Here is a 17,381-nt window from a genome sequence, read left to right on the forward strand (position 1 = left end):
GCAAATTTAAGTGGAAAACTACCGAATAACGTTTTCAGACTTTTTATTTCGTGGTATTATCAATTTTTCTCAGTTATTTTACTACAAGCAGCTACTAATAGCACCACTATTGGTACATTTACACTATATACTTTTTTAATTTACTGGATAATGGATAATACTTAAGTATTTGAGTAAAAAACTTATTAGGCTCAGTAGAAAGCTACGTATCATATCATGAACCCCTTAACCCCTATAGTCACATTTCGTCACAAAATCACAAACACCCTCCTCCCTCTCAAAAAGCTACGTCATTTATGGACGACCCCTTGCCGTCACTCAGCGAAGTAAACTAACGAAAAACATCAAAATACCTTATGAATTTTATCCATAACTATAGAGTATGGACGCCATAAGAATAACTTATGAAAATTGTTTCTGGCGTATTTTGAACAATTTTATAAGGGATGATACACAAATTATGTCACTCAAAAACCAACATTTTAAACCCCCCCCCCCCCTCTTCACTATGTCACACTTTTTGTATGGGACCTCATCCATATTTGTATGGGTCGTCACGTTATGCAGAACCCTCCTCTCCTCCCTAAAAGCGTGACGTAACTTGTGTATGACCCTTAAGATAGAGTTTTGAAAATAGGAAAAACATCTCAAAATAAGGTTTCAAGAGATTCAGAAATACCAAAATGGATTTTTTTTTATTTGTTGATAAACGTTCAAACGATCGTTCATCGATCAAATCTGACTTATACATGTCAATGGTTGCTTCGTGGTTGACCTGAGATGGTACCAATTGCACTGAGATGCATATGAATAAGCACTGGGACACTCTACTTATTTTCAAAGTTCAATTTAAGCAGCTCATACATTTTTGATCAATAACGGCACCGGCCAAGTCCTTATACAGTCAGTTAAGAAGGAAAAGGCATATTACAGTGTGATGGTTGTTGCTACTAGTGACCGAGAGTCCCCTCTGCGTCCCCACAACACACGGACTGGGGTGTATTTGATAGACGAAAAGGATGGGAGATCTGGGGGTCACCGTTGGGTCCACATCACCAATCATGGATGGAGGATATTCATAGCGTTCGTAAGGTGATACATAGTGTGGTGATATTAGGGGGATTGGGGTATAATGCCCAAGTAACATTTTCAGTTTTATGAAGCACTAGAGGATAGGAAAACCTATTCCATGTTCACAATGAACACTACCCAAATACGTACGTATAAAAGTAAACCATATGCAAAAGCAGCATTTAACGCCATGTATCAATTATTAATTATTACTGCTTGTTTTCAAGATTACCTAGAAATACCAGAGTTCACTTTTATCAAGTTCCGGGTTTTATACATCCATTTTTCTTTTGGGTTCATATGTGACCCTCCCGGCCCCAATGGTTTAAAACCTCTCAAACCCATTAAGGCCACAAACCCTCATGAGCCCCTTTACGTGCAAGTTAGTTTTACATATTCTGAAGAAACAAAAAGCAGTTTGTTGTGCGCATCGAAATGGAAATTTATTTTAATTCAATTATGTCTCGCTCCCTACTTCTACAACACAGTTTTCTCGCCCAAATTTTCTTATTCGGTTTTGAAAAACAATCAGCGTGTTTTTATAGGGGCAATTCTCGCTGAGACCGGCCCAGTATTTACATCTTGTCTTCAAACATGTTTAAGTTGCCGACTTTCTGAAGATCCTCGCTAGAAAAGTAAGGAAAATGTATTTTATTACTCAAATTGTTGGACCCCTCGTTAGTTAGAGCCACAACAATTTTTGCCCTCGATTTTGATCAAATGGTGGCTCATTTAAACCGTTGTAACGCGAAAGTTTCGCTATAAACCACCTCAAAATGAAATGTTGTTAAAACGAGGAAAGATAGAGCTACTATTAACAGTAATAAAAAGTTGAGTTGGCCATATTGATTTTGGCCGCCATCTTGGATTTTTATACCAAAACATTTTTTTCACCATGATGCCAACCACCGATTTTCAAAATGTTGGCATCAATTGAAAGCTGAGACATTTATACAAAACATATAAAAAAAATAGAGATGTCTTTTTCTTCTTCCATGGAGAAAACGTGGTTTATTTTCAAAACTGCAGATAACTTTTGATAGGAATAAAACAATTAAAATATGAATGTGAAATCTGCATTTTTAATTTTTGAATATGCAATGTGCCAATTTGATTTGATCCTTAAACTCAAGCCAGTTGTCTCTCTTCTCTCTCACTTAAATCCCTCAGAAACCCTCTGTTTCGACCCCATCGAAACACATTTTTACGAAAAATCACTACCGTAAACCGGGGTCAAATTGATCTTCGGGTTGAAATTGATCAGACGTTTTTTCGTTAGACAAAGTATATTTTAAATATTTTCCTTACATGTACCGTTTAGTATAGGATTCCTACATCGCGATACTTGGAAGGAAACTATGTAAAGTATGCTTGATCTAACTGAAAAACGTCTGATCAATTTCGACCCGGAGATCAATTTGACCCCGGTTTACGGTACTGATGTCAATTCGCTGAATACTTTTACTCCATATGCAAATGTCTAGTATCCTTTTAAAGCCGCGCGTTTTTAAATAAACATTTGTTAAATATTTAGCAAAACAAGACGCAAATCTTGAATCCTCTCATTTACATGAGAACAATGCTTTAAAACACCTTCGCCTTGCGATGATGAAAAGCAAACGGTACTGATTGCCACTTTTTCTCGCTTTCGACGCTGATTGCAGATTGCCGGTTGATTCTGTTTACACTCGCAAGCACTGTTAACACCCCAGAGTCAGTTGAATTGAGCAGTATAATTGAAATCCTTCCGATAATAAGGAACAGCCAAGCTAAAAGTGTTTGCTAGTTAGCCCGGTTAATTGGAGGAATCGTACCAAAACGGTTTGACTGCGGAGGTGAACTGGTATGCATTTGTTTCCAAGAAATATGAAGGAATGTGTTTCATACCATAATAAATCTTGCGAGATGAAGGTAGCTACCTGGATGTTTTAAATTTGAGCGGAAAATTGAAAAGGGTTGCAGCTTTTGATAGATTTTTCTCAGTGCATCTTTGCTGCACTCAGAACATTCAATGGCCAGTTGCAATAAGCGAGGAATGAACACATTATGCACGGTTCTGTGCGTTTCAATTATGAGTAATTGAAGCAGAATGATAGGATGAGAAAAGTGCTTTTTCCCGGCCAATCGATGGAAGTCTTCGGTATGTTCTAGAGTTTTTTTTTTTATGGTAGAAGATTCAAAAGATAAGGTGCTCGTAAAAATATGCCTTGTCGAGCAAGTTTTTAATTTTTGCTTTTAGATTTATTTTTGAATGTTAACCCTCGAGCAGTCGCGTCTTTGACTACCTGCAGCGACGCCGCGCTCACTCTGTGTACCACAAGCGTGCATTTTTCTTGGTGCGTGTACTCAGTACACGACGCGACCGCTCCCGGGTTAATACATCTTGTTATTAGCTGTGTGAACACTAGCACCTACTGTATTTTAGATATTGGTATGTTTGTTTAATACCCCACTCTTAACTTAGGCCATTTAAGCTGCATCCCCAGACGTCACCAAACGCATGCTATTATTCGAACTAGTGCTAATTACACCTTTGAGTATCCAAACAATCAAAGTATATTGAACTGAAAAGAAAAGATAAAAAAAATAATAAATAGCAATGATATCACTGCTGAATAAACAGAACTTACCAGTTGCAATTGATATATAAGAAAAGTACGACATTGTCGTAACCATTGCTGCTGTACTGATGTCATAAGCCGTTTTGCCGCTGTTTCTTATGTCGATACCAGCTCCGATGCAACCAAACAATAGATTAACAATTTGCAGCACGTAACCAATTAAGATGAGGTGTAAATAGAATTTAATGAATTCCACTCGATGCTGTAAAGAGGATACTTTTTAAATAACATGAAAACCAATCATGACAATCATTAAATCAAATTACAACCATCACGCAACAAAAATGACAATGTCGCATCCTGCATTTATTGCGACAATACACCCAATGCGACAAAGGTTTGTCTCAACTTGAACAGAATAGGATAAATCGATTTTGGGTTAAATAATCATAATTGAGGGGCCCAGATAGAAAGAGGGTCTAGTCGATAATGAGCTGAGCATATCAGTCTCCAGTTTTCCAGTTGAGCATATCACATTTTGTGACACATGATGCACATTAGACCTGTTCACTTCTTTTTGGCCTACCCGTGTCACATCAAATTATCAATCCACATGCAAAAACAAGTCTTCAGTCCAAAAATGAGCCAAATTGATAAAGGTTTAGAGGTGTATCAAATCGATTTTGTGTTTTTTCGAGCATTTTCAAGAAAATGTACTCCAACATCCAGAAAATTGCTCCGAAAAGGTATCGAAAACACCGTTAAAATATAGTTGGAACAATACTCTACAACTTTGCCGAAGACACTACGGTGTTTAAATTGTTTATTTCAAAGTTATTCAACAATTTTCGTTAAAAAATCGAGAAAAAATACAATATTTTTACGGTTTTTCATGTAAAAGTCATGTAAATTTACATTGTTTTAAGTGACTAATTTAATTAGCTATTGCTCCTATGTGTTACGAACATTTCGTCCATACATCATTTTAGTGTAGGAATTCGTTTCCATTGAATAATTATCAAAAGTATGTCACGTTGATACTAAAAATCGCATAGAGTTGCCAGCACAAAATTGAACAAAGTTACCCATGATTGAAACGTCATTACATTTCTTTGTCGCATGTGCATCAGTTTCAATTTGGTGTAGATGGTTGAGCATGAGACTGCTGATTCGAAGATTCAAGGTTCGAGCCCTGGCACAGGATTTTTTGCGTCTCGATCCAGCTGTAAGTTAATGAGACTACGCTTTGCATCTCATTGCAATTTGGCATCAGACCCTTGCTTCGAAACCGTAGAGTGCATAGTAAGAATGAAGTTTCCCTTCATCGTGTAGTTGTGTTGCTTGTGGCTAGATAGATGCAAGTATATAATCTCCACAATTGTATGATAAATTTTGCATCCAGAGGCAGTTCCATCATCGTATTGAATTGTTTTAGCTAAATTAATCAAGGATCGGTATATTCGCCTCACTCCATTCATATTCACTCCTCTTTGCTGAAGCGAATCGAGAAAGATGCAGCAAACGGATCGTCGTGATCAAACACGCAACCCCATCACCAGTGGGAAGCGATGGGCCAGCTGCTAGACATGAATATTCGTTGCCATTCGTCGCAGTTTGGATCGCAAGCGAATGAATGAATGGCGAGTGGTGAAAAATGCTGGTGAGCGATCGAAGCGGCTATTATCATAAGTAGAAGAGAATTTCTGCATGTAATGCATACATTTTTACTGTATTGTTGTTGAAATGCTAGATTAGCAAAGAAAATAATTCGAAAACATCAAAAATTCGTATGCACAATATCAATCGCATCACTCACGAATCGCATTCGCTTGCGATGCGAATGTTGACGAATGAGTAATTTCCAAGTGTGGCTTCCCACCGTTCGCCGGAGTTTGCTGTCGTCGCTGACAAGCATACACACGAACTAATGCGACAACCGTTCGCTGCTGACTGTCTTCGAATGTGGAAGAAGATAAAAAGTGGAAATCAGGAACCCTGAAATTAATCGGTATCAAACAGATGTCCAATATTTCGTCCAGCTAATCTCGTCGACACGATTTCTTGTCAACAAGTAAACTAAATATCTAGCTAGTCCTGGAATGGACTTAATTGGCAGGTCCCGATCATCATTATTTGGGAGATTGCGTGTAAGTCATGGGCCATGGCTGATGGCAGATTCATCATCCTAACTGCTACAAAGAAAGAAAAAAAAGTTTATTATGTATTTGAGCTTGAACGTGGGACCTTCTGATCCGCAGGCTCGAGCCTTATCAACTGCGCCATTTCTGATACTTGAATCAAAAGACATTAGAATACGATGGCATGACGTCTTAATCATGGGTAACTTTGTTTTAATTCGTGCTGGCAACTCTACGCGATTTTTAGTATCAACGTGACATACTTTTGATAATTAGTCATTGAAAACGAATTCCTACACAAAAACGGTGTATGGACGAAATGTTCGTTACACAAAGGAGAAATTGCTAATTAATTTAGTCACGTAAAATAATGTAAAATTACATGACTTTTATATGTAAAATCGTAAAAATATCGTGTTTTTTCGTGATTTTTCAACAAAATTATTGAATAGCTTCGAAATAAGCAATTTAAACACCGTAGTATCTTCGGCAAAGTTGTAGAGTATTGTACTAACTATATCCTAACGGTATTTTCACCCTTTCGGAGCAATTTTCTGGATTTATGAGTAAATTTCTGTGAAAACGGCTAAAAACACAAAATCGATTTGATACACCTTTAAATCTTTATCAATTTGGCTCAATTTTGGACTGAAGACTTGTTTTTGCATGTGGATTGACAATTTGATGTGTCACGGAGAATCGGAGAAAAAAAGTTTCAAAGTGAACAGGTCTAATGCACATAATAAGAGCGTAGGATGTCACAGAAGTTAATATGACATATCATGTAAAAGTAATGAAATATCATGTCAACTTAAAAAAATGGGCTCATTTTTCAAGATGTTTTCTTTTTTTACACTCGAGTGTCACATTTGGAAATTTTCCCCGATTTTACAACTTGTGCACTACTTTCACTCCAATATTCATAACGATATTTACATTAATTTTGGAGTTATTCCAAAAAATGTGAAACAGTGCTGAAAAATTGATGTTCTACTGGGGACGTACAGTGCATTGCGGTGTAAATCTGTGCTCCTAAAATCTCTCAAAAATGTATACGAATATATATTTGCACGGTTGATGAAAACATATATAAAACTCAGATAATTGTGATCATCTCGCATTATAATGGCACTTCTAAGTACACACAGTAAATCATTAGGGGGATTCACTAAACAGCGTAAACTGATTAAACTGAATAAACGTCGCGATCACCAAAGCAATCTTTGATTATTTCATTCGCAAAATCGTGAAACATTTCAAATAAGCAGAAAATCATGGCTTACGCAGCAATTTAATCTGTTTCGTGAGTACCCCTATTATTTTTTTAGGTAACAAAATTTCCTTTAAAAATGTTTCAAGCTCTACACCGCGATGGCGGCACCGCTCAAACGTAAAATTTCCTGTGAGTGTTGATATGTTTTACATCCCTTCCGTGTTAAATTGTGACCCATATATATGTTCTATATAAAGACACGATCAAAAATTCGTTGTCATAACAGTATCACACATGTAATGAAAATTTGAATGAATGTTTCTAACTTTTCAGCAATCCGCTTGCTTAATCCGATTAGGCCATCCATTTCTTTGAACATGAATATACATTTATGCTTAAAATTTTTCTTGAAATATTTACTTTTAGGCATTTTCTTTGAAATAACAATACATTTAGTAAACTAGTACCAATATTTATAAACGCAATAAAGCAGGAAGTTCTCGATTTGACACTGTGTAGTCCGAAAATCTCGGAAAAAATAAAAAATTGGCATGTATGTATCTGATGAAGCATCATTATCGGATCACATGCAAATCTTATTCGAGTATGAGGCTGGTAAACAACTCACACAAACTATAAGAGATCCCAGAAAAGCAAACTGGGAGCTTTACAATGCAGAGCTGAGAGCTGGAGTAAACACATTACTCACCATCTCAAACTCATGCACAGAACTTGAAGAAAGTTCAAAACAAATATCTAGTTTTATTTTGAATGCATTTAATAAAAGTTGCACTGCTAAGTAACTCTCCACGAACAAAGATTGGTGGAATAACCGATTAGCCAAACTTCGAAAGAAAACCCGGAAATGTTTAACTGTGCTATTGTTGTCCCAAGAGAAATTTCTAGAGAGATTCCTGGAAAAATCCAGAAAAAAAATCATGAAAAAAGTTCTGTAGAAATCCCTGGAAAAATTTCTCGAGGAATTTCAGGAAGAGTTCCGGGAGAAATTTCTTCAGGATTTTTTGGAGAAATCCGAGCAGGAATTCCTTAAGGTAACCTTGCAGAAATTCTTGGAAGAATCCCTGTAGAAATTCAAGATGGAATTACTGAAGAAATTTTTGAAGGAATGAATGGAGGAATTCCTGAAGGAATTCCCGAAAGACTTCTTTGAGGTATTTTTTGCTATACATTCCTGGACGAATGCCTGGAGAAATTCCTGGATGATTTTCTTCAGGAATCTCTGGAAAAATTTCTGTGAGAATCCATGTTTGCATTCCGGGAGGTATTTCTGGATGAATTCCTCCAGATTTTTTTGGGGAAATTCATTTATGAATTCTTAGAGGAATAACTAGAGAAATTCCTGGAAAAATTCTTTAAGGAATTTCTGGACAAATATTTAAAGCTTCCTGGAGGAATGTCCTCGAGGAATTAATGAAGGATTTTTTTTAGCAATTTCAGAAGAAACTCATGGATGAATTCCTGAAGAAATCTCTGGAGGAATTCCTAGAGAAATTCCCGGAAAAGATCCGGAAAAAAATCGTTTAGGATTTTCTGGAGGAATTAGTCGAGGAATTTCTGGAAGAATCCCTGGAGACAATATTGGAGGAATTCTGGCAGAAATTCTTAGAGAATTTTCTGTAGGAATTCCGGCAGCAATCCCTGGAGGTATTTCATGAGGATTCCATGGAAGTATCCCTGGAGGAATTCCTAGAAGAGTTCTAGGAGAAATTGATTTAGGATTATGTGGAGGATTCCGTGAAGGATTTTCTGGAAAAATCCCTGGATGAATGCCTTGCAAAATTTCTTGTAGAATCCATGGAGGGAGGAATTTCTGAAGAAATTCCTGAAAAAAATCCTGGAGAAATTCCTGGAGGAATCCATGGAGGTATCCCTGAAGTAACTCTTGGTAGGGTTCCGGGAAACATTCCTTTAAGATTCCCTGGAGGAATTCTGACAGAAATTCCTAGAGGATTTTCTTGAGTAATTCCTGGAGGTATTTCTGGATGAATTTTTGAAGAAATTCATGAATAAATCGTTGAAGGAATGAATCCCTGAAGAAGTCCTTGAGAATTTCCTCGAGGAATCCATGGAAGAATTGCTCGAGAAATTCCAGGAGGAAATCCTGGAAGAGTTCCGGGAGAAATTCCTTTAGAATTTTCTGGAGGAATTTGTAGAACAAGAGGAATTCCTGGGGTAATTCTGGAGGAATTCCTGGAGGTCATTCTGAGGAAATTTCTGGAGTATTTACTGGAGGAATTATTTGGGGAAATTCTGGAGAAATATATGGAGAAATTTCTGAAGGAACTCCTCGAGGAATTTCTGAAGGATTTTTTTTAATGAATTCCTGAAGAATTTTTTAACGAATCCCTGCAGGAACTCCTTGAGAAACTCCTTGAAAAAGTTCTAGAGGAATTCTTTGAGGAATGTAAGGGAAAATCGCTGTAGTTCTGGTGAAAATTCCCAGAGGATTTTTTAGAGGAATCCCTGGAGGAGTTCCTGGTAGAATTTCTGGCGCTCTTCCTTAAGCAGAAATTTCTTAAGAATTCCTGGAGGATTTTTTGCGGAATTTCTGAAGAATTTCATGGATGAATCCTCGGAGGAATTCCTGAAGAAATGCCTTGAGAATTTCCTGGAGGAATCCATGGGGGAATTTTTCGAGGAATTCTATGAGGAATTCCTGGAAGAGTTCCGTTAAAAATTCATTTAGGATTATCTGGAGGAATGCGAGGATCAATTCTTGGAGGAATCCCTAGAAGAAATATTGTAGGAATTCTGACAGTCATTCCTAAAAGATAATTTCAGGAGAAATTTCTGGAGGAATTATTGGAGTATTTACCAGAGGAATTATTAGAGGAATTTCTGGTGAAATATATGAGGCTTTCTGGAAAATTAATGGAGATATGCCTGAAGGAACTTCTCAAAGAATTTCTGAAGGAATATCTGGAGTAATTCTTGAAGACATTTATTATTGCATCCCTGGAGAAATTCCTGAAGAAATTTCAGGAAAAAAAATGCTGGAGAAATTCCTAGGAGATTCCATGGAGGAATCTCTGGTGGAATTTCTCACGGAATCATTCGAGGAACTCCTGAAGGAATCCCTGGAAGAGTTTCGGGTGAAATTACTTTAGGATTTTCTGGTGAAGTCCATGGATGAATTTCGAGGAGAAATCCCTGGAGGCATCTCGGAGGAATTTCTGGAGGAATGTCTGAATGAACTACTCGAGCAAATTCTGAACGAATACCTGGAGGATTTTTTTGAGGAATTTCTGAAGAAATTTATGAATGAATTCCTGCAGGAATTCTTGGATAAAGGAATTCCTGAGCAAATTCATTGAGAATTTCCTGCGTAATTTTCTGAAGGAACTCCTGGAGGAATTTATCGAGGAATTCCAGGAAGATATTCTTCAGAATTTACTTTAGGATTTTCTGGGGGATTCCGTGGATCAACTCTTAGAGAAATCCCTGGAGGAAATATTGGGGGAATTCTGGCAGACATTTCTAGAGGATTTTTCCTAGAAGAAATTTCAGGAGGAATTCCTGGAGGTAATTTTGGAAGAATTCCTGGAGTATTTACTGGAGGAATTCCTAGAAGAATTATTTGAGGAATTTCTGGAGAAATATATGAGACTTCCTGGAGGAATTTCTGAAGGAATTATTGGAAGATTTTTTGGGGGAATTCTTGGAACACGAATCTTTGGAGAAATCCTGGAGGAATCTCTGTAGATTGCAACAAGGATTCCGATCAAAATGTTCTGACATTCTCCAATTCTAGCATCACTAATTGTCTAGGATCAAAATTATTCCACAACGACAATATTTTTCTCTATAATTGATAATTTTCTAGATATTCTCCATTGTATTTTATACGTTTATAAAATTTTATAAGAGTCGAGATAATGACTTCATATTAAAGTTTCGTATTGCCTTGAAATCATGACCATCCGAAGCCTTCTCCAGAATCCCAATATGAAGTACTTGGCGATGTTAGCACCACAACATGTTGAAACCCCTACTTGGGAATTCATATTGCGTGTAACACCATAATTCTATTTTGCACCTTGATCATACATATATTGCACCATTATTATAGTGCCCCCCTAAGCAAGAACCCTGCACACGCTAGTGACTGTATCAAAAACTGGCGTTATTGAAACCAGGGCGTATGATCGTGAAATACTGAGCGAAACGACTGGATTAAATAGAGACAGGATTGATGGTTGCGCTTTGGCCAAACAACCCTCGAGCAGTCGCGTCTTTGATTACCTGAAGCGACGCCGCGCTCGCGCTGTGTACCACAAGCGTGCATTTTTCATGGGGCGTATACTCAGTACACGACGCGACCCCTCCCGGGTTAACTAAACTTTTCCAAGCCAGCTTATCTTCAAGTAACATTCCAGTAGGGTGGCGACAAGTACGGGTGATTTTTATCCCCAAGGCTAATAAAAAGGATAAAACACTGCCAAAATCCTTTAGGCCAATAAGCTTATCGTCTGTACTACTAAAAACTATGGAAAAAATAATCGATGAGCACATAAAAGCATCATATCTTATTGAGAATCCTCCCAGCAAGCACCAGTTTGCTTACCAAGAGGGTAAATCATCAGTAACAGCACTGCATAACCTTGTTACAAAACTTGAAAAATCTTTGAATGCCAAAGAAATTGCTCTTTCTGTTTTTCTTGACATTGAGGGATAATTCATCCCACAATTCAATAGCAACGGCCATGATAAAACGAGGTTTCAGTTAATGCGATGTTGATTGGATTGATGGAATGTTAGCCAAAAGGGAGATATCAGCAAACATTGGAAACTACTCTATATCTGTTAGAGCAGTGAATGGGTGCCCCCAAGGAGGCGTGTTATCACCTCTTCTGTGGTCTTTGATAGTTAACGATCTTCTGAAAAATTTAGAATCACAAGGATTTGAAATAATTGGTTTCGCAGATGATGTAAGTCATAATAGCGCGTGGAAAAATTGACCGTGGTGTGACAGGGAAGGATTAATCCTTCAAAAACTACTATAGTACAAGGATTACCTATGCCTCATTGGTCTGGTGGCAGAAAACCATGGAATCCGTCGCTCAGAGAAAACTAGGAAGAGTGATCTAAGGTTTAAAAGATCTACGAACCTCTTGGAAGGTGACCCTAATGAGCATCTTAGTATTCTAAAAACTTTTAATATAAACTCCATAGTTGTGAACAATGAAGACTGGATGGAGAAAAAGTACAATTTTGACCGTCTGTTTCAAATTTTTAACCCTGATCGAAGCTCGTGGCGAGACGATGGCCCAGAATTTCGACCGGGATCGATCATCTTTTATACGGACGGTTCAAAATTGAACAACAAAGTGGGATCAGGAGTAACTGGCCCAGGGATAGAATTGTCGATTCTCATGGGAAAGTAACCAACTGTATTCCAGGCAGAAATTCATGCAATTTTGGAATGCTCTAATACACTCCCGTTCAAAAGTTTGGGGTCACCCCCTCAAAAACATGTCATTTTTTTAGGCCCATATCTCCGCCAATTTGCGTCCGATTTCAAAACCCTAGGTCTCATTCAAAAGATAATAAGTCAAAGAAACTTTGAACATGATTTAAAAGAAACTTTTTCAACAAATTTTGTATGTAAACTTAACCCAAAGTTGCCAAATTTTCTAAAAAATGAATATAAACTTACGGTAGTGTCGCTGGAAGTTGGGTCGACCAAATTTTAAGATGAGAGCGGTAATATGACCCATTTTCTATTAGCTTTCAACTGCTTTTTACAGAACTTAGCTAAAAAATCTAGTTATTAAGTAAATTAATCCTTGATGTCATCATTGCAGCAGTAGGCCTTGACTTGGCCGGTTGGATTTTTCCTGCGTCTGACAGTTTTTTCTCGTTTCTGGAGTGAAAATTTTCAAGACTACGACGGTTGAATTTGGCGGATTTCTGGTGGCATCGGATTGTAGGCGATTGGTTTTGGTGTTTTCGAAGGTGGTAACTTATGGATTTGCGGTCTTGGAGAAGGAGGAAATTTGAAGCTTCGTTCGTTTGCGGTTCCGTTCGTTAGCGGGTGGAGTTCGTTGAACTGTAGTCGGAGTTCGAAGCTAGTCAACTTCAAGTTTGTTTTTCAATTCTTTGGAGAAATTATCAAGAAGGAAATTTCAAGCTTCTTATCGATTATTGTTCGACGGTGGTTTGGATTCGTTGACCTGGGTTCGGAGTGTGAAGCGGCTGAACCTTCAAGCTTTTATCGAAGTTGTTTGGTGAAGTATACTTTTATTTTCAGTTTATTGTTATAATTTTTATTAGTCTTATTTTTTATTGTGCTTCCTTTACTAATTTACCCCCGTCATTTTCCTATTATGGAAACTGACGGGAATGGAACAATGCCTGTGGAGAATTTGAATTCAAAGGAAAATTCTTCCAAACCTTTTCGTATGAAAACATATCCTTCAACATTTATTGGTCCTTTTGCTGTATATTTTCGGCAAAAGAAAAAACCAACAAATGTTTTGTTGATCTCTGCAGAGTTTTACAAACGATTCAAATCCGTGAAGGAAATTAAAAAAATTTCTTTGGATAAGTTGAAAATTATTTTTGGTTCTCGTGATGATGCCAACTCACTGTTTTTTATTTTCAATTTTTTAATCAAATTTTTCTAATTTTTAAATCCTGATGTTCACGATTGGTGTATCAGTTTTGGTTGCGATTGTGATGACAAGAACGTTGGTGTGATCCAGTTAACCGGACCATTTAATAGTCCAAGGCGGAAAAGAAGGAAAAGAAAGTTCCGCAAACGTGGCTACGCAATGGCTGCGCAACTCCCGCTGGAGCTGGTTGGAACTCTGGTTGATGTGGCGATTCCAGTTCACTATCGAATTTTGGGAGCAAGACGCAGAGGCATTTCTGTGGTTGAAACAAGAAGGATCAAGCGTTTAGGTTGAGGTTGGTGTACCTGTGGCATGCTCCAGCTGCTATTCTTGGAGAAAACTATTGGAACGATTCGAACTGTCGTATGGGTGAGATTGTTCTTTTTTCTTCAACGTGTAGTACAAATGATTTATAAAGGTTAACTTCATGATCCCCCATACTCTCTCAGGTGTAATCAGGTAATTTATTTTAATTGTATTCCAATATTTTCCATTATATATCTTTACTTACGCTCTTTTGCAATATCATTCTGTTTTATAATATTCTAAAATTTTAATGTTCATATTGCTGGGTATACACACACACGGGGAGGGGTAGCCTACGGGAGTTTTGTGAACTGATGACCGGACTTAAGTTCGTGGAGTAGCCAGTCTTTTGTCATGAGCTAGCAACTTTTTGTTGACTACCGAAGGAATTCAGCGATTTTAACTCACCCTGCTACAACAAACCAACAGGTAGATCATTCCCTTCCGGAATGATTCTGCAGCCATAGGTAATCCTTGCGATGTTGGTGGGTACACTTTTATCATCATCATCATCATCAAATTAATCCTTGATGTCATCGACCAAAAGTTTGGGGTCACTATCGTAAAACATGGAAAAGTGATTTGGTGATATCTTCGGCCGATACAGCATTTTGAGGGGTGACCCCAAACTTTTGGTCGATGACATCAAGGATTAATTTACTTAATAACTAGATTTTTTAGCTAAGTTCTGTAAAAAGCAGTTGAAGGCTAATAGAAAATGTGTCATATTACCGCTCTCATCTTAAAATTTGGTCGACCCAACTTCCAGCGACACTACCGTAAGTTTATATTCATTTTTTAGAAAATTTGGCAACTTTGGGTTAAGTTTACATACAAAATTTGTTGAAAAAGTTTCTTTTAAATCATGTTCAAAGTTTCTTTTACTTATTATCTTTTGAATGAAACCTAGGGTTTTGAAATCGGACGCAAATTGGCGGAGATATGGGCCTAAAAAAATTACATGTTTTTGAGGGTGTGTGTGTGTGTGTGTGATCCAACTAACCCCCACTGTCCGGCAGTGATATTATGGAAGAAAGTTTTCTGCAATATCATTTTGATACTATTGCAAAAAGCTTTAGTCCGGGAGTTAGAAGGTGATAGCTCTATTGCAGATTCAGAGACCCATTTCAGAATGGCTGGAGAGACACGTCCATTCAGAAGTCACTTTCACTTACAATAAGCCCCGCATGTGTACATTACCGTTGTCATTTGGACAATGATAATGCAAACACACTTCCTGATTCAAAGAAAATCTTTGAAACTGGCGCGTATTTAGTTCATTTTGAAAAGTAAAAGTAATCAGAACATTCTCACCGGAATCCATCCAATCCAAGGTAGCGCTGCCATCACCATGGGAACGTCTTCGTTGTGCAGTCAGGCTTCCTCCTCGTCTCGCCACCGTTGTGCTTGCAGTCAGTCATCATTTGAACACACGTCACTTTAGCTCCCACAAAAATATGAATGTTAAGCCACGCGGGATGATTCTGTTATCTCTCGCGAATCACTGATGACATGGCGGTACTTTCATAGCCACATACGTAAAAAAAAAAACACGAAAGAAAACTGCAGTCATAGCGCCTTTACAACAACTTTACTATGGAAAACTACTGGAAGGCGTAACGCCACTGCATTCCCCACACTCTCGCTCCGTTTCCGAATCCAAACTTCTTTAGCAATGGCATTCAAACACGCACAATTTTTAAACCCCCCCCTGTCACACGATACATTAGAAAATTATTATATTTTCCCACAATCAAATAATCCATTTCTCACTATTAAAATTCATGACAAGCACTCTTTCACACGCGGAAGCTATCCGGATGGCGTAGCACCGGCCAAACCGTCAGCAGAATCACAAAAAAAAATTGGCAAACGCGACGAGCAAAACAAAACACGTCTGATCGTGGCTACGCCTACTGCGCTTTCAATGACATGTTTTTGAGGGGGTGACCCCAAACTTTTGAACGGAAGTGTATTAGAGCATTCCAAAATTGCATGAATTTCTGCCTGGAATACAGTTGGTTACTTTCCCATGAGAATCGACAATTCTATCCCTGGGCCACTTACTCCTGATCCCACTTTGTTGTTCAATTTTGAACCGTCCGTATAAAAGATGATCGATCCCGGTCGAAATTCTTTGTAAAAGTTTTTTTTTAAATCATGTTCAAAGTTTCTTTGACTTATTATCTTTTGAATGAAACCTAGGGTTTTGAAATTGGACGCAAATTGGCGGACATATGGGCCTAAAAAAATGACATGTTTTTGAGGGGGTGACCCCAAACTTTTGAACGGGAGTGTATATGTTTGCAAAGAAACTATAGGCATTCAAATATATGCATTTTGTCTGACAGCCAAGCAGCGCTAAATGCTTTTAAGTCAGCGACATGTATGTACATCAAAACATGTTTGGGAGTGCATTAAATCACTTCAAACACTCTCTCTCTCTCTTCTTGGCGTAACGTCCTCATTGGGACAAAGCCTGCTTCTCAGCTTAGTGTTCTATGAGCACTTCCACAGTTATTAACTGAGAGCTTCCTCTGCCAATGACCATTTTGCATGTGTATATCGTGTGGCAGGCACGAAGATACTCTATGCCCAAGGAAGTCAAGGAAATTTCCTTTACGAAAAGATCCTGGACCGACCGGGAATCGAACCCGTTACCCTCAGCATGGTCAAGCTGAATACCCGTGCGTTTACCGCCTCGGCTATATGGGCACTTCAAACACTGTCCTGCCGTAATCATGTCAACTTGTATAGGTTCCTGGCCATTGCGGAATTGATGGAAATGAAAGAGCCGATAAGTTAGCAGGTTCATAGGGCCCGAACCTTTTTGTGGGCTATCTGCATGTGCTCTACGAATGGAGGCAGGCAAGGCGATTCATCGTCCCAAAATGTCTCTATGACTCGCAAAATACTGGATCTTTCTAAAAAAGATCTGATATCGAGCCGATATCACTTGAAGCTTATGGGAAAACTTCAAAATTATATGTGTCGCTTTTGCGGCACAGATAAAGAAGACTCACAACATCTACTGTGTCACTGTCCGGCATTTTTTACTATCAGACGTAAGTTCTTCGTCAAAGGGCTGATAGAACCCTCTGACATTTGGAGAACAACACCCAGTGCGATAGTGCAGTTCATTCGAAATTTCGAACCATGCTGGGATAATGCTATTAATCAAAAGATGGCGATCACTCACAACAGTGGTACGTCATCCTGATAGCTATAATAAAACTTTTCAGGGGCTTTATATCACAATAGATCAAAAAGTGGTCGCAGTGATGGAAATAGGTACCCGACACGGAATACAAAAAAAAACTAGTAAAAGTTTCGTGATGCTTTTCGCTTACTAGGATGTTACATTTGGTTAGGAAAATTATTTTTAGTTCTTACAAAACCACTTCACTGACTGATTAATTTCACTCTGAAAGCAAAAATATTATTGCTGTAATAGTTT

General features: G+C 38.0%; 1 long non-coding RNA gene across 1 annotated transcript; it reads right to left on the reverse strand.

Annotated features, from left to right (window-relative positions):
- Nucleotides 1-3,255: 3,255 nt before the first annotated feature.
- Nucleotides 3,256-14,535, reverse strand: LOC115264662 (uncharacterized). The gene is made up of 2 exons (XR_009999235.1): nucleotides 3,702-14,535; nucleotides 3,256-3,635 (listed from the first exon to the last, which is right to left on the reverse strand). It is a non-coding gene; the product is annotated as an uncharacterized LOC115264662 (long non-coding RNA).
- Between the last annotated feature and the right edge of the window lie 2,846 nt (nucleotides 14,536-17,381).

Source organism: Aedes albopictus, chromosome 3, assembly GCF_035046485.1.
Source record: "Aedes albopictus strain Foshan chromosome 3, AalbF5, whole genome shotgun sequence".
Lineage (NCBI taxonomy): Eukaryota > Metazoa > Arthropoda > Insecta > Diptera > Culicidae > Aedes > Aedes albopictus.